The sequence below is a fragment of the Pieris napi genome, chromosome 11 (assembly GCF_905475465.1).
Source record: "Pieris napi chromosome 11, ilPieNapi1.2, whole genome shotgun sequence".
NCBI lineage: Eukaryota > Metazoa > Arthropoda > Insecta > Lepidoptera > Pieridae > Pieris > Pieris napi.
Genome location: NC_062244.1, coordinates 9,232,194 through 9,252,321, shown reverse-complemented (window position 1 = coordinate 9,252,321; position 20,128 = coordinate 9,232,194). Strand labels below are relative to the sequence as shown.

Genomic DNA, 20,128 nt, shown 5'->3' with positions numbered 1-20,128 from the left:
GTAAATATTTACTCTTTTGATTTATGAGCACCATCACTCATTGCAGCGACGCGACGATGCGCGATAAAAGGCTTGGTAACACATAACGCCTGGTAGAATTCATCGAGCAATTGTGGGTGAATGAGTATGTAATGAACAAATACCCATCTTGCTAAAACTATACTAAAACTAGCGGTCCCCACAGACGTTGTCCTGCATGATATTTCAAGCGATTAGGATATTAAACAAAGTATGAAAGTACCGACTTCAGCGCCATCTGTCGGGCCGATTTATCCAGGGCTCAACCCAAACGCATACAAAAAAACATTCAAATCGGTCCAGCCGTTTGAGAGGAGTTCAGTGACATACACACGTACAGTATAATTATATATATATGAAAGCTATCCTATCTTTTAAGTTAGATCAAACTGCACACGGTGTGCAAATTTGATTGAAATCGGTTAAGTAGTTTAGGAGGACAAACAACGTGACGCGTAATTTATGTACGTACATTAAGATTAGGAATTATTAGAAGAATTTATTTAACATCTTTAGTCAGGTTTATATGCCATATAAATCGACATAGTTACAGTAAAAATTCTATAGATTGTATAGGTACTTACTGCCAGAATAAAGGCATATATTATTTGTTAGTTATTTTTTTAAGCTGAGAAAATTATTCCTTTACCAAAACAGTAATAAGAGATAGTAAGCCAAATCATGATAAAAGACACCAAATAAAGAACTTTTATAATTTTTAACAAAAAATATTTTTGTAATTTTAAAAAAGGAATTGTTTCCAACAAACTTGCTTCAGTATTCTTATAAAATCTACACTTTCTCTAAAAGTTTGTACTGACCGATATTGTAGGAAAAACTAAGAAATAAGGAAAACCGAGAACTGTTGATAATGATCCCGACGTAAATGTCAGTCAGAGGGATGAGGGTTGCACGTCAAGAAGCCTTGTTCTAGATTGGTTTACAAATTGAGCGAAAACATTCGGAAATGTCCTGCACGTTATTAGGTGTCGTTAGAAAAAGTTTTTTGGGTTAAAGGGTCTTGGGTATTGCTGTTTAATGGGGCACATTATACTACCTTAATAAATTAAAATATAATCTGAGCCAGTATAAAATTGTTTGCTTATTTTTCTTCCTTTAGATGAGAAAATTTAGCTACTTAACTGTTCGTGATTTAGCGATGTGAAAGATTCACATGGGTTTTAATATAAGTTTTATGACATACATTGACTAACCTAATCTAAAATGACGCTTTAATAAAAGGTTTATAAAAATGCAATCCGAGGGTCATACGTTTGAGCCCCGGCGTGTCATAATATGTCTTTGCCCCGAAAATCTATGTCGTGTGTTAGGCACAGGAAGCTGATCTCCTAAGTCTTTTATTTATTTATATTATCACACATTTATATGATAGGCAGAGACCACAGATCTCCACTTGCTAAGGTCCCGACTTACTTTCACTTCATCCACTTTCATTACACAATGCTCTTCGGTTATAGGTACTTCTAACTTGTCCCTTCTCTTGTAACTCCTGCATTTGGTCCAGGTATGTACGACAAAACCTTCACAATCCGATTTCACCTTCCACGGCTGCCTTGTAAATCCTACTTGTTAATCGCTTAAAGTGTTTTAGTATATTATATATTTTAAACTGCAATAAGATCAAAATTTTATTTTATATTGCAGCTTTATTTTATTAAATAAAACTACAAACACACATATATATATATATATATATATATATGACACAAGATATAAACATTGATTAATAAGAAAATAAAAAGTTGACTCTCCACGAGTAAAAGCCTCCTCCAAGCCATTCCACAATTTAAAATTTTTTGCTATCTCCATCTCTCTTCATCAAAATTTGGTATATCACACAGAATATTGTAACCTAAATAATCATGAATTCAAGCATCAAATTACAAATTGAATTTTCTACGTATCGCTGTCTAAACAAAACTGATTCAAACAATCCAATTCAATATTGCATCATTATTGTAATGAGTTATACGTATTGAATACAAATTTATCAAACTTTGATAAATATCAGGATTAGCTTAATTTGCTAATATGTATTAATTATCGTGGGATGAAACTGACGCGTATTGCATTGTTGTGGGAATTGTGTATCGACGTTGTCGATTGTTATCGATTTTCTGTTATTTTTTTGACAAACCATGTTTTTCTTTCTTTTCTATTTTGATTAATTTCATTTGGGATATTCATTGGAAGTTTTAAATTTGCTAGACAGTTTCATAGGGTTTAAGGTAATACATTACGTGAAACAGATAAACCTTCACTTCTGCAACATTCTAAGATGAGCAGGACAGAACCGGATGTAAAAGCTAGTTGAAAGAATGTGAGAAGCGAATAGTTGGCGATGTTGTTGAGTCGAAATAGCGCCGATGTAATGGCGCTGCGGCCGTGCATGTTACAGTCTCTCGCGGTTAAGCAAGCTTTAAGCTTACCTTTTTTGATACAGAAAAGACATCGTTCCCGTTGTCAAGAGTATATATACGTGTAGGGGTATGAAAATTGATTTTTGTGGTGTTTCTTTTTTTTTGTTTACGACAAAATAGTTTTTTACTCCAAAGTGTAGGTACTTTGGAGATAAAAACTGTTTTGTTTTGGTCGTGGGACCTTAAAGTTTTTTATCTCCAAGCGCGCAATTAGACTGGCCAATCTTTAACATAATGGAGTAAAATTATTGCATTCTTGTTTCATTAACTGATTTAGCGCATTTTAATCGAGATTTTGCTTTAAAATTGCAAATAATTATTTTTGTGTAAATTTGCAATATATTCCAAACATGACATTTGCGTGAATACAAAAAACAGTTTGGAAATTATTTTTCACAAATCCTGAATAAATAATTACTTAGTAATTAAATGATTAGATCGCTGCCGCCTGTATATTGACCCGGCCGATAAACAGGAAATAGCAGGGAAGTAGATGGAAATAAGAGCTAAACGCTACGAAGACAGATTTGTTTTATTCACATTTAGGATACGTTCAGTTTATAAACAGAGGAGCATTCCGAGCGGAAAGCCTTTGGAATTGGTTGAGAGTGTTTCGGATTTTTCCGAGTTATACCATTAAGGAAATCGATATTGAATGTTTGCGGATTAGAATCGCTTATCCGGTATTATTTGGAATCGCGATGATGATGGCCACATTTCAATTTTCATACTTGAAAGCTTCGGATTATATCTTTACTGAATATACGTGTATTTATTGAAATACAATTTTCTACGACATTCATAGCTGCATACTAAATTTTAATACCGAAATTGATTCACCAGTTTAAAAATCGTGTCTTACTATTTCGCTGTAATTTGTCACGTGATTCAAGATGCGAATTAATTTCGGTGGCAGTTGTTGGAGGGAAGAAGTGTCAACTGTCTTTAATGGTCCAGAACAAGAGCTTATACCTAACATAAAATTAGCCGTAGTAGGGTTGCGACGCTGGACTAACAAAAACCGTAACTTATGCTTATCTAACTAAATAACTTACCTTATGTATATTTATTGTAACCGATATTTATCGGTTATTACAACTGTACAGTAATACAGATATAAGTACATATTTTAAATACCTCGGAACGGGAACATTATCTTTTAATTTATGGATGAATTAATAATTAGAAGTTATTTATTACAATCGCTCTTTGTTTAACTAAAATATATATGTAATATTTACTTATTTCTTTGACTAAAGTATACATATGTACTAACAAAATTTAGGTTACATAACGATTATATAAAGGTTCATTGAAGCTTGTAAAGCTTTTAAAAAACGAAAACAAATGCATTTCAATCTCTCTATGTACATTGTACAACTCTAATACGCTTCCTATAGTATTTAATTATTCCGCTTGACAATTTAAGAGAGAGATAATTCACTAATGATTGATTAATTATTATATATAAAACTAGCTGACCCGGCAAACGTTGTTTTGCCATGTATATCTAGGAAAAAATTTTTTAGTTTAATAAAAATAACTATCTATTATATATTATATATAGAGGAGTGAAAATAAGGGGTTGTATGTATTTGTGTATGTTGTATCATAAAAAAATATTTTTTTGGGGTGGACAACCCTAATATCACTTAAGGCTTTGAAATATAGATAGTAGCCGATTCTCAGACTAACTGAATATGCATAATAAATTTCATAAGATCCGGAGGTTTCGGAGGAGTATGGGAACGAACATTGTGACACGTACTTTATATTATAGATATCTTAAGAACTACTACTTACTGTTTATAAAAAGCCTCATCACACTGTTGGAAGGAAGCAAATGACACCAAAACGTAATGTATTTGAATCTTCACCTAAGCAACTGTTAATTTTACTATGAGTACAATTTACGTTTAAATAGTAATAACATGTGCTTATGAATTAACATTTTATAATAAGTTTCACAAAATTTCCCAACTACACCGAGTGTAATCCGTGTGGAAGCCGTATTAGTTCAGTTCAGGGCGTTTAATATTAAGATCTAGGAGATTTAGCGTTGAAGGGGAGTGTTTGCAACTGGAATTGCATAGTTGTACCACTGTTATTACTGTACAGCGTGTTTATATGTTGGATTCGAATGCTTTATTTATTAGTTTCGCCATTTTGAATAGCAAACGGAATATAAAAGTTTTGCGTTAAGATATTTCATATTGCATTTGCAAATAGTCATAATGATTATAATTTATGTTTTCTGCTCTTTTAATTACCATTTACACACTTTAGAGTATCGAAATTCAATATTTAATATTGAGTCTGTAAAATCCTTTTGTGTTGGCTTGAACGTGCGACTCTCTGAGGTCGTAGCTTCGAATCCTGGCTGTGTACTTATGGCTTAGACCTAAAAGTCGATGGCCTGTGTTGGGCACAGAAGACTGAACTATTCAAAAAAAGCAAATGACCCCGAAATAGATACAGATATCTCAGACCAGAGTCACTGTTTTTTTTTTAAATCCTTGATACAGTGACAGTTTTATTGTTATATTTGAGTGATTCACGTCATATATTGTCTTAATATATGTATGTTCTCCTATTAAAGTAATAACCAGCCATAACATAACGGACAAAGAGGCCGCTTGAACGGGCGCCTAAAGATATTGCTAATTACAAACGCTTTTATAAGATTGCTATTGTCTATATAATACCTACGAGATTTGATGAGAGTAAAAGTATGGTTTTTGTTTTATGAATTCAGAAATACATAAGAGTTATTGTCAATTATAATGATACGATCGTAATAGTAATTGTTTATGTGTCATTTTAAATAATTTTAATAAATTTTCGAATTGCACCTATATGGGCGTGGGCCCCACGTTGGAAAACACTGGAAACACCCTAAAATCGACAGTGAATGTTAGAAGATCACCTACTTAACATTAAGAAAAATCACGATACACATGCAGAAATCTAGGGCCCAGATCTAAAATATTGTAGCGCCACAGGTTTTTTTTTGCATCCAATTATTAGCTATTTATATTTTCTACCGGAAAATGAATTGATTATAATAATTTCTTAACGCTTTTCTACTCCCAAAAGAAGTCATTGATTATTTCATGAATGTTGCAATGAATAAATATCTAATAAACTAATTTATTTGTTACAGGTACATTACAAATTCAGGAAGCGCGTTTTTTGTATGAACACGAATCGTACGTATTCTTAAATGCGGTAACAGGAAAATAGCGGTAAATTTAAATCAGGCCTGCTGATTATGAAAGTAAATTGCTGCTGTGGTAAATTTGCGTATAATTATATTTCTTATATTATTAATTATCTATTGTGTTGTGACGTTTTATTTAATGTGTTTGTTAGTCTGTGGAGAAGACGCTAGTTTTGGCTTGTCTTTTAAATTTTTATTCGAAGATTTTTTTGTTGGAAACTTATGGATTTTAAAGGAATTAAAGAATTAAAGATATTAAAGTTAACAAGTAAAATTACAAACTATAAATGTTGTTTCTATAAATACTTATTTCAGCATCACATTTGAGTTTCATTCTTCATCAAAAAATCTTCGATTAAAAATTTAAAAGACAAGTCAAAACTAGCGTCTTATTCACAGAATAACAAGCAAATTAAATAAAACGTCAGTTAACACGTTATAGATAATAATAATATAAATAATCTAATCTAAGAAATATAATTATTTCTTTACATATAGGATTCTTGGCACGGATTGACATATATCTCTTTTATTTATTTTGATAATAAAAGTATGGTACTCAGGCATAATGTAGTATGCTAATGGTGAAGACGTTGCATTACAAATATACAAAAATTTATATATGTATAACCTAATAACAATGTCAGTTATAATGTTGTCTATTGTTGGTTAATAGGTAAAATAGGGGACACAAAACTGTTGTCAAATATTCGTGGCTTGTAGTAAGATTTTAATCAAGGGATAGCTTATTTATTATTATACCTACCAAACAACTTTATAGCATATTTTAAAGGCTAAATTTAGCGATAGCAATCATTGAGAGAATAGAGTCCAGTTATTAAGCTTTATCGAGTTTCCTTTGTATCTGTCCATCCTTTCCGTACCGCACTCCAACTGTCCAAAACTTTTGTTTTGCGTCAATCGGTTTTATTTATCTAAATGAAATCTTACAATTTGAGATACGATTTCTATATTTCAGTTATTACTAAGTCTGTTTATTTATTTCTTAAGGTTTTTGGAAGCAATATTTTAAAGCAAAATCTTTGTTTAAGTTACCTGAGATATTTACTGTTATTTATGGGAAATTAGCGTAGGTTTCTTTTGTATTTTATTTAAGACACAGACAGTAAATAATGACATTATTTACACTCATTTATCAGATGACAAGAGTGTTTTAGGCATGCTGATTTAGGGCTGAAAAAGGGCTTAAAATATACAATTAACAGTTTTTCAACACAGCCCTATTTTACATATTTCAATTGCCAAATGTATAGAAAGCTTTTATGAAGCTAAAAGTACAATTAAACTGTATACTAAAAAATACGATTGTATAAATTTTATGATACAAATTTGAGGCTCGAATCATAAACTGGAAAGTTCACCGCGTCACTTAAGCCAAAGTTTGTTGAATTTTATTCTTAGCATTGATGAACGTTGAAATTACAAGATATTAGTTTGAGTCTTACTCTTATTACTCTTAGATCCCTACAAAGTATTTCAACTTTGAACCCTCTCTATCTTTCGAAACTGTTAGTAATAAATTGATTTTAACTTGCCCATGTCTATTTCGATACATATCTGATATTATCCAAAAAGAATTATTAGTCGTGGCCCATAAAATATATTTCTGAAGAGTTTCTAAATGTTATTCAAATACATATAGACTGGGAGATAGTGACACAAAATAGTGGGTCATTTGTACCAGTATGGCGGTTCTTCAGGGGTCTTATTACGCAATAAAAAAAAGAAAAATGATGGTCATAGCGCTGGTACCGCCAGTCCAATCGCGTTTACGTTAGTCGAACTCGATGGATTAATTACGAGTATCAATCGATTTGTTCCACAAAAATTCTAGTATTTTCCGATAGTCCATAAAAAATAAGAAGCGGTAGTATCATGCCATACTTCTCCGGTCTGACTTATAGCCCGACATATCGACGCGAATGCGTTAATTTAAAAAAAATTAACCAATAATAATGGTAATAATATTGGTCCACCGAGAAAAGACAAGTATGAAGTGCGGACACTAGTAGCACACATTCTATTTTACTTAATAAAGTCGATATATTTTATTTTCTACAACCCGAGTTATACGTAATCACAAACTAATTCATGACTGCAGGTCATTTAAAAATACTGCTATCTTTAACTGAAAAATAAATTGAGGTCCTGGAGTCGGGGTCACTGACTCCTAATTATTGCCTCTTCTTGACTGAACTCGAACAATTTTGTAAAAATAAAGAAATTTTTAATTTCCTCTTTTAACCACACCATTGTTTATCTCCGTTGAAATCAGTATTAATTAATTATAAAACGGTTCGAAGATTGTAATTAAACAAAAGCAAAATTGGAGTTCGAAATCACTGTATCATCGTGGGGGTTCTTTCTTGGCAACGCCATCGGAGACCTATTAATCAAATACTCTAGTGATTAATTAGAATCAGTAATTAGTCGTCACTGGGGAACATTTTCTTTGATGTTGCGATGTTTAGTGTTTCGGATGGACCTTAACTACAAGGTAATTTGATTTATAAAAATTTTTTTCCAAAACCAAAAAAATATTTTCAGGTTTTTATTGTCTTTATGTATCTTTACGAGATCAGCCTTGCGATTCTGTAACTCACTTTTCGAACTATCACAGCGGTTTTCGCAGCGGCGGTCAGGCTCAAATCAGTCGTGAAGCAGTCATTTTACGATTTGGGATTCTGATAAGGAGGGAGCTTGTAGTTTTTTGTCGAAAATTGAAAAGTGAGTTACAGAATCGCAAGGCTGAACATACAAAAGCATATCAGTAGGCGAAAACTCCGCAATGATAAACTTAAATCCTAAAAAAGTTTATTCTTTTTTCGAACTTTAATACCCCGGTATACATCCGATATTATATAGATTAACAACATATTTTTTTTAAGATATGACCAATATATAAATGCATTTTACATGACCCTATATTAGTAATCATGTCTCAAGTAAGAAAAGTATCGAGTTTTCCCTTGTTAAGTTGTATGCTTGTGTTAAGTGGGCTCGTAACAGCCGGGGTCAGACTAGAGATGTTTTGAGATCACTTCAACTTTTATTGAAGTTTTTTCCATGATTTAAATTGAGTGAATTTACAAGTTCAAAGCTACTATAAGCAAGATTATTATCGTTTGAATTTCTTGTGCGTTATTATAGACTTTCTTTGACTTCTTTTGTACTATTTTATGGCGTAATTTCCAATGTATTGGGAATATCACCTCAAACTCCTTCGTTCCACAACTGAGCGCTTTTTAAGGCAGTTTTTGCCGCGCACCACCACTATGTGTGTATTTCCGAACCAAGTCGACTTAAGGTCTTTCAAGAAAAGAGCGAACCAATTCTTAAAAGGTCTCTAAAATATAAGCCCTCTGGCAATGTTAGTGTCTATGGGCGGCGGTATTACATAAAATCAGATGAGCCTCCTGCCCTTTTGCCCCAATCAAAATAAAAGTTAATCAAGTGGATTTCGTAGATACATTTAAATATATCCGAGCAACTGATATTGAACCATAGTTGCATGTTTAACATATACAAGTCGAAGGTCCTAACTTCGAGATATCTAAGCAATCTTTGTTATATACGGTTAGACCCATAAAGCAGATCAAAGTGGAAAAACCATTTCATTTTCCATTTTAATTAAACCCATATGAATATAAAAACGGATACAAAATATTAAATTAAACCGAATTACGAAAAAATAGCGAATATGAGCGTTATATTAAACATTTGCGCATCCAAACGAGAAGGCTTTTACGCTTCGTTGACGAGGAGCGGGGAAGAGCGGTCAGAGCAAATGAATTCTGTGGATTAATTTCTTAAGACGCAATTTTATAATGATTGAACTTATTTCTATTGTTCATTGGTACTTGAGAGATTGTTTTGTTGGCTTAAGGTCGGGATTAAAAAAACAAAATAAATAAATTGACTGCAAATACTTATTAATGATATAATTTTTTTGACTATAAATAAACTTCTAAATCGATTTCGATGACACTTGCACTGTTCCATGTTCCATATGTATCTGTAATTTAAATTAATGATCATCTCGATATGACTTAAAGCTTTGCAAAAGTTTTCCGAGTAACATACATACACTTATGTTACTGTATATGCTTACTTACAGAGGATTCTACTCAAATATTATCAATTTCCAACAATACAGACAAATATAGGTATATACTAGCTGATCCGGCAAACGTCGTTTCGCCATGTATATCATTTATAATAAAAAATAGGGGTTGATCGTAGAGGGGTGAAAGTTAGGGGTTGTATGTATTTTTTAATGCTGTATCATAAAAAAATAGAAATTAAAAATTTTGTCTAAAAAATAAAATAAAAATTTAGGGGTGGACTACCCTTAACATCTGGCGGGCTGATTTGTGAATCTAAACCATTCCCAGATCCCCTTGAAGACACACAAAAAATTTCATCAAAATTGGTCCAGTCGTTTAGGAGGAGTTCAGTCACATACACACGCACATAAGAAATATATATATTAAGATATTTCAGTGACTTCTTTACAGTCAAAGAGAGAATGACAAAGTGTTTATTTTTTAACTTCTGTATAAAATATTTTATAAGACACAGCATCGTAACAAAACATGTAGTCATTCAATTGTTTTTCGCTGTTGTTGGCGTCTAATAGTTTGTCAAGCAAAATGACGTAGCTGTCAAATAAATATGTGGTCTGTGTAATCTGTGGTCTGTGATTTATGTTTTCTCTAGAATGAAACCCACCTAATAACGAATACCAAACTAGGAAGACGGTAGAACATTTTTGCTTGTCAGCTCGAATATTTGAATTGAAACCCAGAAACTGTATGCTCTAGTCTAATAATGCTAACGAGACAAGACGACGCTATAAAATTCAAGTAGCTCTGGTTGAACAAAAATAGAATTAAATCTTTGCCACGGGACGAGGCGTTCCGAATGCTAAAGTGTATGGCGCGGGGCCAGCGTACGACAATTAGGCTTCCACTGTCAAACTGGTAAGCTTGAAGGAAGTGTGGCTAGAGAAACAGCGGGGAAATTAAAACATTTTTAGCCACAGCGTTCTTGATTAGCGTAGCGTAGTATTTGATATTTTTAAATGCGTTTAAAAATAAGAAATTAAGCTGTACTTAAATTATTATTAAATAAATATGGTATTAAAACTATGGTTTTCGATATAAGTAACTAAAATATAATCGGAAAACATCGTATATATAGACCCAAAAAGTCGACGGCGTGCGTTACCCAAAGAACAAATGATCGCGAATCAGATACACAAATCTAAGGTACAGGTCTAAAAGGTTTTACCGCCACTGGTTCTTTACTTTTTACTTTTTTACTTTTTTTTTTTTTACTTTTCTTATATTAATTATCCCTTATCATATGAAATGTAAATAGACGTTTACAAGGAGATAGTTAACTTACTGTACATAATAATCTGTAACGATTTAATCGCAAATGTAGTGGCCCCGTCGCTCCTCGATCTGTATGCTCAAGTGCAACTCTTAATTAAGTATCACTGAATACGTTTTTGTTTCATTCCTCATTGTTTCACTTGCAGCACTCTTCTCTTTTATTTTGTTACTCCCACTTTTTGCTGCTTCCCTAATTATTATTTCACTGCTGATGTCTTTTCCTTATCATGAAATTTGTCATTATGACTATCATGGTTATTTATTTACTAGCAAACTCGGCGAACTCCGTTTCACCACCAGATGGCTTCGTTTTATGTAACATGGTTATTGTGCCTCACTCGACATAGATAGGTATAGTGTGTCGTGGACTTTTTTGTAGATATTTATAAGATCTACAATTACTTAGAACATTTTATGGTTCTATCTTTAATAGTTTAGGCAGGGTACGCAAAATAAGTAACTTTTTTGGTTGATTTTTTACACCTTGTGTCCGAAAAACCCTAATATCTTACGGAACCTATTTTTGTTCAAAATTAAATATAGCCTATATTACTCGTGGATAATGTAGCTTTCGAATGGTGAAAGAATTTTTATAATCGGCCCAGTAGTTTATGAGCCTATTCATTACAATCAAACAAACAAACAAACAAACAAACAAAGTTTTCCTCTTTATAATATTAGTATAGATACGGTATATTACAGAGCAGTTTGGGCCAAGTGGCTTCAGCGTCCATCGAATTCTTCAGGTTGTAGGTTCGATCCCCGGCTGTGCACCAATTGACTTTATTTCTATGTGCGCATTTAACATTCGCTCGAACGGTGAAGCAAAACATCGTGAGAAAACCGACGTGTCTTAGACCCAAAAAAGTCGACGACGTGGGTCATGCACAGGAGGCTGATCACCTACTTGCCTATTAGATTGAAAAATGATCATGAAACAGATTCAGAAATCTGAGGCCCAGACCTAAAGAGGTTGTAGAGCCACTGATTTATTTTTAATTATTTATATTAAATAGGGCAGTTTTGTACAATTGGCATCAGCGTCATTCGAATTCTTCAGGTTGTAGGTTCGATCCGGCAGTGCGCCAATGGGCTTTCTGTTTAGGTGCGCATTTGACTTGCTCGTAAGGAGGGAAAAAAATTGGGACCCAAAAAGTCGATAGCATATGTCAAGAACAGAAGGCTGATCACCCACTTGCATATTAGAAAATGATCACGAAACTGATATAGAAATCTGATGCCCAGATCCAAAAAGTTATAGCGCTCCTATTTTTTTACGTTTAATAATACCTGAGGCAATCACTCATTAGCCGTCTGTGCGTCAGAACCCGAAACAGTCTCACTGGGAATCAATTCGCTTAGGATTAATTTTATTATTATTTATCTTTTATATTCTGTATATATTTCTGCATATTTCCGTTCTGAATCTGCTAAGGCCTATTGTTATTTTTTAACGAAAGACTTGATTAATCGCCCTGGGACGTATTATTTGAATTATAGCTGTCTATTTTCTTATAGACTCCTCGGAAAAACCAACATTTTCCCTTGAAATTACACACGTTTCATCACTTGTTGGGTCAATCAATTTGGCAAATCGAATTTTGCTTTTTATTATATTTGCCAACAGCTTTGACGTTTAGATTTTTGTTCACTGGCGCTTCCCTTTCAAAACCATCGTCGTTATAAAACAATTTCATTTTAGTTAATTTATTTTGAGAGGTATTTCCACTTTCATTAAATTTCGCTTTAAAAATAATCAAGTATCATTTCAAGATTTCATCATAACACTTGAGATCTCAATCTGGTTTGCAATCTAGACCGATTCTCGGCTTATTTGCCGCGAGATTTACTTCAAAACGTCGACATTTTTCATCTCTGTTGGGATTCCATTAGGATGAGTCCGCTCCGGACTTCTTAATTTCCGTCCGCTTGTTGAATGTATACTCTATTAGTGCTTGAGGTTTTGGACTAGATCCTATTTAGATGTTTTGAAATTTAAGAACGATAAAACCATTTAGAAAGATGCTGGCTCATTGAACCATCTAATACATTAAGATACCACGATTTGTTGTTTCTTTTTTGTGTTTTCTATAATTTTTAATTTATAATAGTTTAGTCAAGCCACATTTCATATATCTAATTGAAATATGCAAAAACAAAATTTCTAACATACAAATACTACAAAATAAATTAATAAAAGCACTATTTAGATAAAAAAATTTTTGACACAGACCTTCCAAGAAACCAAAATTATGACGATAAAACAATTATATGTGTATTGCACTGGTATCTAAATTATTTTTTTTTAATAACTCTCTCCATTGCTTATCATTAAAAAAATCAAACATACCACTATTCGCAATACTCATCGATCGAGTTTGCTTATCTTGCTGAAGGGGCATACAAATTATTTGAAGAAGTCTATGAAGTATGAAGTATTTAATTAATTACCGTCAAAAATTCGTAATATCAGCGTGTTTAACCAATACAAAAGGGCATTAAAGATACATATCAGAATGAGCCTAGTAGACTAAAATGAGGACGGCTGTCTGATGGCGAATTGTATCTAGTTGGTATAAATTAAGTTTCTCATGTAAAAAAAACATTTTTTCTAATGAGAAATCAAGTTCATTAAACAAATAATATTTATCCTGACAATGTCTCAGACTTAATAAAATATTGTATTTGATTAAAACGCCTGTAACGCAATGTATTTAATTTAGTGACTACCTTTAAATGTCATATTAACCCGAAATTGTTGAATAGTTCTCTTCTAACCTTATATTATCCCCAACCAAATACAGATAAAAACTTTCAAAAAGTTCTAGAAGTCGTAATCGTTTTCCCATTTAGTTAAGCGATTGATTGGTTACTGTAACTACGCTACTGGTTAGGTTAGCGCACTCAACCATTTCAAGATTAACTGACCACATTTTTATCTGTTCTCGGTAACACTAATGCTATTGATTACGGACTTGACGAAGATTCATTTACAGGATGCTTCCAAGTTTTTTCTAACTCTTAAATTATTATATAATGAGAAATAGGTTTTATTTTATGAGATATTGGGACAACCTTACTCTTTTTTTTGCTTTATAGTTAAAAGAAAAGTCATTTTAATTCTCTATTTAATTTAATTTAAGTACCATACACCGATCCGTTTTTTTATATAACGGGGAAATACGAGCAGGAGGCTCCCCTGATGTTAAGTGATGACCATGATCACTCACATTACCAGAACGCTCGCAAGTGCGTTGCCGACGTTTTAAGAAAGTACGCCCTTTTTCTTGAAGGGCGAAATACTTCAAAAATACGTCTCACTCATTTTCAATGTCGAATCGATTAACACTTTTAATATAAATGTATTTAAGTTCCTAACATACAATTGTAGAAAATTACCACTTTAAAGCAGAATTTGTCAACTAAATGGAATGCTTTTCTAAAGTCTAAACGTATCGAAGCGTGGCTTACAGAGAGCAATTGATTGCGCTGAGTTATCGTGACCGAGGTTAACGTCTCAATGAACCGATCGAAGATTTACCGCTTACAACTATTGGTCACAGGACATCTAGTAGTTGAAATGCAAATGTTAGGAGTAAATTATATTACCTTTTCATAATTCCAGTTACATATTTAAACATAGAAAACAAAGTGTTAGTTACACCACTTATAACTCAAGATCGGCTGGACCGATGTTAGTAACCTTTTTTTGGTGGATTCTTCCCCGCTCCGAATAGCACAATTAGTAATAAAATATCAGATAAGTTTTCAAATAACAATATATTAATTAATTAATTTTACGAATGCAAACACCATGTGGTGTCATCTGTTGACAAAACTACGCATCATTTTACATTTAATTCGTGTGTGAATGAGGAGATGTATAACCAGGCTTTGATCTTGATCGAAGACCTGTGTTATCTTATCAAAAAAATTTCTATATCAGAAAGTGCTTTAACATGCAGTACCTATCGCAATATTGGCTAGAGAGAAGAAGCCTAATGTGTAAAACTGCCATTCTTATCGCAATGGCAAGCAATAAAACATTTCTGTATTTGCAAAGAAAGTTGTATTAATGTTATTACCTTAATTAAATCCTAAATTAAGGTTGACTAAAGCTATCACGATATTATTAGACTGTTAGGCGGAACGAAGTTAGCCGGGTCAGCTAGTATAAGATAATCCTACTTTCATAGTATAATGTCATATGGTATTATTTTGTGGGGTAATGCAGCTGACATTAAATCGATATTTGTAGTGCAAAAGCGGGCTATAAGAGCGATCTGTGGGTTGTCCCCACGGGAGTCGGTCCGAAGCAAATTTAAGGAATTACATATTTTGACTCTGGCAAGTCAATACATTTATGAGAATATTTTGTATGTGCGGAAAAATATAGATATCTTTAAAAAGAATAGTAGCTTCCATAATTATAGTACTCGTAATAAAGACAAAATTAGCGCACCAACCAGAAGGCTGCATAAAACGAGTAATTCTTTCCAAGGCAATTGTATACGTTTTTTCAACAAAATCCCTAGTGAGATACAAGCGTTGTCAATAAATAAATTTAAATCGTACATTAAAGTAAAACTGCTTACTAAGGCTTATTATAATATAAATGAATATTTAAACGATCCTAGTGCTTGGATATGAGTTGCTCCAGTATATATTATAGGTAACACGACTGAATCTCTCGGCTGCATTTCCAGACTCTGGGGCGATCGTCAACATCCACGACTGTTTTAATGTAAAGTGGGAACAAACCGTGATCCATGTGGTATCCAATTATTTCAGTATTATTATTATTTTCTTATGTAGCCAAGTCCACATTTCAAGGATCGTCATGCTCGCTTAAATGTCATTGCTTGTGGCGGCGTCCATGCGTCGGGTTGTCTCTCTCCCTAAAATATGGCGAGGGGGCCGATGGCTGGCCATGCGTCATACTCGTGAACGGGTGCTGCTTGTGGTGACTGGTCGTACTTGAATTCGTGTATGCGGTGATGTTAATTATTTCGACTATGTGTTTGCGTGTTGTTCCCACGAGAATGTAAGTGCGTGCTCCTATTTCACCATGCCTCCTGCTGATAGGGGACAAGTCTTTGTTTTTATTTATGTTCTTATTATTAATTACTTAAAATGTCATGTGGAACATGGTGTAATGGTTGCAGCTCCTTACAACCGTTGTGTAAAAAAAAAAAAAAAAACATGGCGGTTAAAAAGAGTGGCGGAGAGTTTATTGCCAGTTCTTCTCTTCCGTTCTACGCCCTTGATTTGAGAACTGGCAGTAAATGTAAAATTAGAAGCATTAATATTTATATCTGTAATGACGAATCACAAGTGTACATTGTGTTACCTACGTGAATAAATGATTTTTGAATTTGAATTTGAATTTTACTTATTAAAAAGTTCATCTCTTTGCACACGATATGAAAAAACCTAGATTTATTGATGATTTCGGTACAGTTGGTAGTACTGATTTTTTTAATGGAGCAACAGTTCCCCGTTATCTGCAGTTAAGCCCTCGTTTTTACTTCGCTCGGGTAAATTAGCTGGCAACTTTGATCTTTACTTTAAGCTTGAATATTTAAGGTTTTAAATTTTAAAAACTTTTCCAAGCCTTTATTTTACTGGGTCAGTTCTTTAAAGGAAATAATTTGTTAACATTTTATTTCGCTTTAACAGAAAGCAACTTTACCTGCTGAGCTTTAACAGAAATATTAATATATTTTAAAATGTTTTAGACCGGACTTTTCAGTTAGCGGAAAGCGTTTAGAGTATTAGCTTTTAAGTAAAGCCTTTCTTTATAAAAACATCATCTATTATGCGCACAATTCATTGACACATCTTCTAAAGGACAATTCGTGAAATGCCAAAAGGAAATAAAATAAATATATACGCAGTTAAGTATGTATTAAATATTTAGTCAAATTTCAAGAATCAGAATCAGTGATCTCAAAATGGAAATGGAAACCAACAGCTGATAGAAACAGCGAAGAGTGGAAGCTGCATAGGACCCCACGAGGGCTAAGACCCGGAAAGAACTTAGGAACATGGCCAGGCCGCCCCCGGTCTTCGGGGGCGGCCAAGCGAAACTGGGAAAAGTTCATCACCAAAGGACTTTGTTACGGCTGTGGTGGTGACTACCAGTTCCAAGGGGGATTGAAGGTTCATGTAGATAGTTCGGAGTATACGGGTTATAGATATTACTACACCAAACCAGGATACAGGCTGAAAGCCAGGTCCTGTGAAGACGCCAGATATATTCACATTAATTTTGTGCTTCTTGCTGAGTTGAGGCATTTTGAGAGGGTAAGTCTTTTTGAATTTTTATGCCGTCAGATCTAAATTGAACTAATGTGTCTTTTCCTTTTCATATCAATCAATCAAATCAATCAATCAAAATACGTTTATTCAGTTTAGATGCGTCTTAGGGCATGCTTATGAATGTCAAAAACGTTTACAAAATTCGCAAAAGAGCAAGACTACGCCATCCGTTCCCAAACCTACCAGGAGGCCTTGTTTTGAGAAGAACGGGCAAGAAACTCAGCAAGTTTTACCCTCCCTCTACTCATATTAAAGTTAAGGTAACTGTTAGGTATATTTTCAATAGCAAAGTGAACGAAAACATAATTTGCGACTCAAACGGAAACATATTTCGTTAACTGAAATCGTTTAATTAACTTCAGTGACTTTGTCAAAGCAGACTTGACCTTAATCGCTTTCGATACTTCACGCTGCATATCGAAATAAAGTTCGACAGCTTTTTAATGCAGCTTTTCTCAATTTTAACATGAATTATCGTTAATTTACTAATTTAATTGTTTAGATCAGACTCTTTTTATAAAAAAATCACTTAGTGACTCACTGATTAAGAGGTAGATTTGGCTGCAATAATTTCATTAGTTAGGATGTTGCCAACTTACCCTCTGGAGACCGCATCTAAATTTTGGCTAAAAGTTTTCTACTCTTAAAATAAATGGCAATACTGCTGAAACTTTAATTAATGTTTTGGTGGCATATGACATGCCTGATCTCTGCATGTCCTGATCGCTGTGTTTACAAACCATTTTCAGTCGGGGTGTACATCAATGCTTAAAACTAAGGCGTTAATAAGAAAACTCAAAGATATTGTAAGGCGAGAGATAATCACCCATCAGTCAAGCTGACGTAACGTAGAACGTCTAGACTTAGATGGATGAGGCAGAACTATCCACTCGAGTGGAAAGCGACAAATTCACAAATATCAGCTTTTTATTCGAACAAGTGAAGATTGATTTTGTCGGAATTCAAGTGTTATCAGCTACTAGAATTGACAAATCATTTAGATTTCCACTGTTTGCTATTATTCTAGTCTTAAGTTCTTCTTTTGTTTTGTAATACATCCTTCGGTAGAAGGCAGGCTTATATAACTGATAAGCTAGAATGAAATTGTTGTCGACTCGTAGTATATAACTAAGATATTTTTTTCAATAGCTAAACGCACATCTCTGTTATTTTCGCACTCAAACGAATAAATACTCTTATCTACGTCGATAATACTATCGCCTTGTATAGACCAAAACTTAAGCATAAATTTTGGCCAAGTTACCACTAAGCCAGCTTATCGAAACAAGACGAACACGCTACGGGGCAGGTCGTTATCGCAGGTGGCCGGCCGGTTGTATCCGGTTAAATCCAGTTACAACCGGTAACCAGACTGGGGATTACTGCCCCCATCCAGTTCTGGTAGATTTATTCGTTTTTTAAGACTTGTTTAGCTTTGATTTGTGGTCATTTTATCGACTACGAATTCACACTTTTTCAGACTTCCTTACCCATTTTGTATTTGCATATTCGTATACAAATTAACAAGTGAGAGTATATATCGTAATATCTAAGGAAAATATTATTCTCTACATTTCATAATGAAGTTAAATACACGCGGTGAAATTATGTAAATGCGAATCCTATGACGGACGAATTTAAGGAGTTGAAAATTAACCGTGCATTTGTCAAACGTGAAGTGTGCCACGCGGAGGGAATGCCTAATGAACCGGTTCTGAGCGGATTAAACCAGATTCAACTGGATTACCGTCGGTTTCGACCGGACCGAGCAAGATGGCCGTCGAATTGTCATTTCTTTAATATGGTTGGACGTGAGTCGGATGAAAATGGGAGTCGTAATAATGATTATTTTATCTGCCATATTAAAATTATGCTTTCGGATAATCTGTCTAATTTATGAGGGTAAGATAATTCAAAATGTTATTAAATTTCATTAATGCCTAACCGGGGCTTTCCCGTACAGCCGCAACAAAACAAATTACAAAGTGTACAGTGAACCGTTTAAGATTTTACGCAAAGTTTAGAGCCTATGGGATTACTTCTGGAGCGGAGACAAGTTTTTAATTAAATCTTATAAATTGTATCCTTTACGCCTATTTTATCCCGGGAGCGAAAACACTCACTAATATTTTAACCAAGATATATTACACCACCAAATTAATCAATTTAAAACTGACGAAAATACTACAAATATTTACGAAATTTTACAGAATATGAAATTAAAAACCTACGTTAAAACTAGCCGCAGTAATCAGAGGGCAAACAGAGCAGCCGAACTGTGATCGCGTACAAATTGTATTTTTAATTAATTTCCATTGTTTTCGCGACCGATTGCGTTGTTGCGCGACCGGTTGATGAATTATGTTCCAAACGGAATTATTATATTTACGGATTATGATAGACTTTTTGGAATTACTCTTACAAAAATGTTTTTTAATTGCGGTTGTATTTTGAAATACATACGAAAATATACATAGGATGTATAATTTCGCTTGCTTCTTCACCCGCGTGATTTCGTGTATTTTGTGAAATTTTTGACGATTTCTTCTTAAATAATCAGTTTTATTTCAGTCAATTTACACAAAAATCTAATGAATTATGCACCTTCCTCAAAGATCACATCTATTTCTGAAAAGTAGTTTATTAAGTATCACAAGAAACCACCTCTATGGCTTAGTTATAAAGTATAGCTAGGAGATCTAGGCTAT

At 33.6% G+C, this 20,128-nt stretch overlaps 1 protein-coding gene and 1 long non-coding RNA gene across 9 annotated transcripts in view; both read left to right on the top strand.

The window, feature by feature from the left end:
• Positions 1–5,669, top strand: part of LOC125053681 — a 46,594-nt gene extending 40,925 nt beyond the window's left edge. Inside the window, exon 2 of the long non-coding RNA XR_007117609.1 lies at positions 5,623–5,669. This is a non-coding gene — a long non-coding RNA (uncharacterized LOC125053681). The remainder of the gene's footprint in view (positions 1–5,622) is intronic.
• Positions 1–20,128, top strand: part of LOC125053671 (dystrophin, isoforms A/C/F/G/H-like) — a 358,079-nt gene that overhangs the window by 259,372 nt on the left and 78,579 nt on the right. The gene's annotated exons all lie outside the window — the stretch shown is intronic.